Source organism: Papio anubis, chromosome 7, assembly GCF_008728515.1.
Source record: "Papio anubis isolate 15944 chromosome 7, Panubis1.0, whole genome shotgun sequence".
Taxonomy (NCBI): domain Eukaryota; kingdom Metazoa; phylum Chordata; class Mammalia; order Primates; family Cercopithecidae; genus Papio; species Papio anubis.
In genome coordinates this window covers 99,016,770-99,023,123 of record NC_044982.1, presented here as the reverse complement: position 1 = coordinate 99,023,123, position 6,354 = coordinate 99,016,770, and the positions used below count along the sequence as shown (strand labels likewise).

The 6,354-nt window shown below is 53.3% G+C and overlaps 1 protein-coding gene across 2 annotated transcripts in view; it reads left to right on the top strand.

The window, feature by feature from the left end:
• The first annotated feature begins 1,055 nt into the window (after positions 1-1,055).
• The window catches only part of ZNF710 (zinc finger protein 710), an 80,883-nt gene continuing 75,584 nt past the window's right edge, over positions 1,056-6,354 (top strand). The window contains exon 1 of one of the 2 annotated variants that reach the window (XM_031668344.1): positions 1,056-1,325. The gene's annotated coding sequence lies outside the window, so the exon portion shown is untranslated. Of the gene's footprint in view, positions 2,131-6,354 lie in introns of both variants that reach the window. The other variant, XM_009210926.4, reaches the window with a different exon arrangement.

Here is a 6,354-nt window from a genome sequence, read left to right as displayed (position 1 = left end):
GAGGAGCTGTTTTGCATCCCTTCACGTCAGCCCTGCCTCATTCCCTTCTTCCAGGGAGGGAGAGAGCGCGAGGGAGAGAGCGAGCGAGAGGAGGGGGGAGAGAGAGAGAAAGAGAGGAGCCGGAGGGAGGGCGGCAGGAGCAGGCGGCGGGCGCGCGTGGAGGCGGGCGGCGGGCGCACAGCAGCAGCCCGGGCGGTGGGCAGTCAGGAGCCCCCGGCCCGGCCCGGCCCGGCCCGCCGAGGGCCCCAGCGCAGGAGCCGCCCGACCCAGGGGTGAGTGTCCTGCGGCCCCTGGCCCCCAGCCCCAGCCCTCCCAGCCTGGCGGTCGGCCGGTCGGTCGGCCAGCGCGGGGGCGCGGGTGGGTCGCTGCGGCCAGTGGCCGACCTGCCTCCCCCTGCCTCCCTGGGGACGGTCAGAGGCAGGCCTGCCCATGCCGCGCTGCAAACATGTCGTCTTTTCCTTTCACTTCCACATTCCCTCATGCCGGAGAGCTGGAGGAGAGGGAGGAGAGCCAAAGAGGGAGAGACATGTCTGGGGTGGGGGAGGAGAGGAGGGGGAGGGGGAAGGGAGAGGGAGGGAGCGAGCGAAAGAGGGCGAGAGGGAGGAGAGCGCGCGAATGAGAGAGAGAGAGAGAGAGAAGCAAAAATGAAAGGAAAGCGTCGCGGCGGCGGCGGCGCGGGAGGCCCGGGAGGCGACGGTGGCGGCGGCTCTCAGGCCCGCACGTGGGTGTCCCGGTGCTGGGTGCGCTCCCCCCCACACCCGGCCCGGGACTCAAAGTTTCACCCCCTCGCCGCCCCGCCCCTACGGCTGCCCACAAACTTTATTCTCGGAGCGGGTGGGGTTGTTGCGCGTCCCAGCCGGCCGGGGGTGGGGGAAAGCTGAGCGCGCCGCTGGGGGGGCTGGGGGCGTCCCCGAGGGGCCACCGGCCGCCGCAAGCTGGGCGCCTCGGGACCCCCGCCCGGATGGCGTCGGGGCGCCGCGGGCCGGGGACTCAGGACCAGCGCTCGCTGGCTGGGGGCGTGGGGGTGGGGGTGGGGGTGGGGGTGGGGGTGGCGGGCGGGGTCCCCACCGCCCGTCTTGAGCCTCCAGCGGCTCGGCCCCCCCTTCCTCCTCGTCGCCTTCTCTCCGTCTTCTCGCGGTCATTTTCCTAATTGGATGGAGCTGTGGGGCGTGATCACCGGCGTCAGATCGGGGCCCTCAGGCTACCAGGTGGGCGCGCGGGCTCGGGGACCGACGGGGCAGCCCCAGTCTCCCCACCCTAGGCGCGCAGATCCCGCAGATCCGGCCCTTGGGCCGCCGCCCCCTTCACCGCGGACTTGCTAACTAGTGCGTATCGGGTTTTTTTCCAACTTGCCTTTTAAGATGACTTTTATGGGCGCTGCAACTGCTTCCCTCCAGTCTGAGCTGTAGTTTGGAAACATTTAAGAGGCCAGGGAGGTGCTTGTGTGGATTTTAACTAACCCGAAAGGGTCATTCATGTATATCTAGGCTTTGCGAGACGGTTAGGGCAAGTCGTAGCAGTATCCTGGGTGCCTTTTCTTTTTTCTTTCTTTCTTTTTTTTTTTTTTTTTTGGATACAGTCTTGCTCTGTCGCCCAGGCTGGAGTGCAGTGGCGCTGCAACCTCCGCCTCCCGGGTTCAAGCGATTCTCCTGCCTCAACCTCCCCAGTAGCTGGGACTACAGGCGCATGCCACCACGCCCGTTTAATTTCTGTATTTTTAGGAGAGACGGGGTTTCACCATATTGGCCAGGCTGGTCTCAAACTCCTGACCTCGTGATCCGCCCGCTCTGGCCTCCCAAAGTGCTGGAATCACAGGGACACCTCGAGGTGCTCATCCTACCGGGTCTGAGGGGGGGCCTGCTGGGCAATCCAGTGAGGGAGCAACGTCATCGGCCCACCCTTGAGCTGCAGACCGAGTGCCCACCTGCAAAAGGCACCCTGAGCACCTTTCTTGCTGTGCAAAATGGGAACTCCCGGCCGGTATCGACCTGCAGGGTACATAACTAGTCCCTGTGGGTGCCTGGGAAATTCACAAAACTCCCCGACAGGTGTGCGGAGAAGGACTTTGTGCTCTTGGGGGTCACTCAGCCAGCTTTGAAGCTGCCCTCTCAGTCCTGCCTTTGTGCACGTGTAAGTAAAACCAAAGTTCATTTTTGCCAAGTAGAGTACTGGGGGTCTGTGTCCCTATTGCATCTTCTCCAGGGGGCCTAGAGAACCAATGGGGCCACATGGGAGAAGGGAAGAAGAAAACTGTTCTTAACTCATTAGATAAGAGAGAATGTATTCCTAATGTGATCAAAGCCGATGGGGCTCTCTGGTTTTGACTTCGGAAACCTAGAGTGGCCATTCCTTTCTCGTTTGTTTTAAACAGAATGTTATTTTTTATACTTTCTCGGTGGTTTTATCAGCTGACCCTCAGCAAGTAACTCCATGCCGGGTACTTGCCAGTCTTGGAGCAGAACCTCTGATTGGTCATCTATAGCTCCAGAGAGGTGCCCACCTGGTGCCCCAGTGATCTTTTGGAGCTGGCTTTCCTGCATGAGAGCCATGGGGATAGAGCTGCTTTCTTTTGGGTAGGGGGAATTGGATGTTTGGGTCACATTTTCTTTCTTCAGCCTGGCCTGGTTGCCTGTGTCTCGGTGGAGGGGGCTGCAGGGAGTTGGGGACCCAGGCTCACTTGCTTGTCTTCTCCTCAGAGCTGATACCTGGGTGAGTCTTCAGCCCACGGTGTGTGGTCAGCGGGCCATTTTTTTCAGGGCTTGGGTCATTTCCATTCCAACCAGGCATTTCCTACTAGGGAGACTTATTTTAGGCTCACTGTCTAGAGACAAGGAGACAGACAAGGTCTGGAATGGTTTTTGAGTTGGAGGAAGGGAGACTAATGGGACCACCAGAGATTTTGCATTTCTATTTTAGGTTTGCCTTGTGGCCCAGAGATATTTCTAGCAGAGTTGTGTTTGGAAAGAGGCACAACTCCTTTCTAGAAGGGAGTAAATAAATAAAAGGAGGAGTCCAGTGCATCTTGGAGGAGACAGGTGAAGGCTCCCTGGCCCCACCAGTGCTAATGCTTGGCGCAGGCTCATCATCTGGCTTGCTGACCCATCCCATACCCCCATTCCTCAGGCCTAGCCAGGGCCTAGGCCAGGGCAGGACTCATTGTGTTGAAATAGAGGATCTGTGAATGTGCTGGGTCTGGTGTTAATGGTGGTTGATCCCAGCCCTTTGACTTCAAAGCTGGAAGAAGGCCTTAGAGATTGTCTGAAAGCAACTGAGGCAGGAAGAAAGCTCTGTACCCAGGATTACACAGTAAGTGGCAGAGCCAGCACTCAAACCTGAGCTTTCAGAGCCTGTTCCCAGTGCTGTTTCTACAAGGCCACTGTCTCTGCTACTGCTGGGGATCCCGAATCAAGCTCACTTCAAAGAATGTAGCTATGAGAGCATGAAACCGTGGGCTCGTGCTGCACACATGAGACGGGTAAATGGAGCGCCTCATTTTCCAGATGTGTTACACAAACTATGCTGGAGGATGTGACTGGCCAGTGAGACAACTAGGGGGAACTGGGTGATTCAGGCTGTTTCAACATTGACTTCTTCAAAGTCCAACAATCAGAGAAGCAGTTTAGTCATTGGGATTTTCTCACATCACACCATTTTTTGATCTGGAATGCTTTCTTCGTACTTTGACTTGTATGTGATTTATTTAGGATTGGTCAGGAGAGAAGAGAAGGAATATAAGGACCCAAGACCTGAACTGATCTCCATCTGTGGGTTAAATGTACTACAACGTTCGTGAGGGTAGACGTCTTTGCTTTGTTCATTGCTGAGTCCCTGTGCCTAGAATAGGGTCTCATCCATAGTGGGCCCTCAGTAGATACTTGCTGAAAGAATGTACTGGACATTAGGAAAGGATTTACCTCCCAGAAGGAACCCATGAATGACACAGGCAGGGACAGGGAGGTGATTGATGGGAGCTGCAGAGTTGTGCTGTGAGTCATTGCTTCAAACAAGCTCCAGACAGGTGAGGCAGGAGGGGGCTGGGAAGAGAGGATCCTGAATGGGGTGGAGCCCCTGGGTGGAGACTTGTGCAAAACAATAGGTTTTTTTAGACTTTTTTTTTTTTTTTTTTTGGAATGGAGTCTCGCTCTTTCACCAGGCTGGAGTGCAGTGGTGCAATCTCGGCTCACTGCAACCTTCACCTCCCAGGTTCAAGTGATTCTCCTGCCTCAGCCTCCTGAGTAGCTGGGACTACAGGCGTGCACCACTACACCCAGCTAATTTTTGTATTTTTAGTAGAGATGGGGTTTCACCATGTTGGCCAGGATGGTGTCGATCTCTTGACCTCATGATCCGCCCGCCTCGGCCTCCCAAAGTGCTGGGAATACAGGCGTGAGCCACTTGCCCAGCCTAAAACAATAGGTTTTGAATTGGACTCAGGATATAGGGAGAATAATAATAATCATGTGTCTTAGGCCAGAATTATGCTACGTGCTTTGTGTATTTGTCTCTGTTAGTCCTTGCAGGTGCTGGCTCTTGCATTCTTATTCTCATTTGGCAGAGGAGTTAAATAACTTATCCAAGGGCACAGAGCTGGTATCTAAATCCAGGCTGTCTAACTTCAAACTTTGCCTCCCAGGAACAACAATGTGGTCATATATCTCTGCCCATGCCAAAGAGTTGGGCATTCAGCACTCCGGGGTTCCTTGAAAGGACAGCAGCAGAAAAACTAAAGATATTGTGGGTCTGCAGCAGAGGGAGGCTGGTCAGGGAGTGTGCCCGAAGAGGGTTCACCCAGTGAGGCCTATAAGGGAATGCTTATTTTAGGGGCCTAACTATTCCTCAAGCAGAGTGGCTATTGTGAGATCAGGGCTATTTTGCACTTGATAAAGATGTAGGAGATCTTTTTATGGGCAAAGATTGTTTTTCAGCTTAAAGTTTAGTTGGCATATATTTGAAACTAGTGGGAATTTTAAAGCTAAGAAATGTCCTTGTTGGCCTTGATACCATCAGAGGCTGTTTCCCACATGTGTAAATGTTACCTGCCTACTCCAGGATGCTGGCCCAGCCTGTTCCAGACCACAGCAGCTCCTCGTTCATTGGCAGTCTGTGATGTGCTAGACACTGTGCAGGTCCTGTCCTCGTGAAGCTTGCAGTCTCCCTGGGAGGCAGGCATTAAACTAATAATTACACAAATACTCTTTAATTACAGTTGTTATAAATGCTTCAAAGGAAAAAGTACGGAGGCATAGAAGCCAGTAATCATGGAGAGGGGGAAGGGAAGCTTTCCTGAAGAAAGGGCATTTAAATAGCCACCTGCAGTGTGGATGAAGAGGCTTTAACCAGGGTGGTACAGTTCATTAACCTTGATGTGAACCTTGCAACTCCATATGTGGTCCATGGACCAGCATCAGCATTACCTGGTAGTGAGTTAGAAATGCAGAGTCCTGGGCTTCTCAGCAAACCTACTGGATCTGCATTTTAATTCACATGCATGGTAATGTCTGTAAAGCACTGATGGACTCAAAAGTACTGAAATGCTCTCAATGAGTTCTCAGCTTCGCTGGGAGCTCATTGGATGACCCAGGGAAAGTCACCCAGGGTGACTTCTTTGATCTTTGGCTTTTGCCAGTTTGTGCTGTCTCCCTGCTTGTTGAGGGTGACCCACCCCTGTGTTGCTGTTGGTGGAGACCCTGCAGACACTAGTCCATGCTCTGGTCTGACTTCTGTAAGCACTGAAGATGGGCTGAACCATCAGAGCTTTTGATAAGGATCAGAATAATTCCCTAAAAGTGTGTAGAGCTGCACACAGAGATTGTCTTAAGGTGACCCTGGGAGGATTTGGCCTGAAGCAAGAGAAAAACTGGCAAGGGTCAAAAGGGCTTTGGGGAAGAAAGGTATAATGTTTCTGCCAAAAGTGGAACCTAAAACGGGGAGAGAGAGGCACCTGCTCAATAGTTCCATGCATGGGAACATAATACTTTTAAGAATTGCCTCAGAGTTTTATCCCTGAGACCTTCACGTTACTGTAGAGAAGACCAGAGGGTTGAAATCGGGGGTCCTGGACTCTTGCAGTGTGTGAGTGGGCTTCGAGGGTCAGGGATACTTGAAACTGTGCAGAAGGTTACATGTGTGCACTTTTCTGGGAAGAGGACCCATAGCTTTCACTGACCAGCTCTAAGAATTAGTCAAATGTCTTACTTGACTAACCCACCCAGCTCTTTTGTTATATAGCACATACTATATGCCAGGCATAATTGTAAGCACTCTACACATACTGTTAGCTCATTTAGATTGAATACCTTTCTGGAGGTCACAGATCTAGTAAGCCTCAGAGCCAGGGTTAGAACCCAGGCTCTG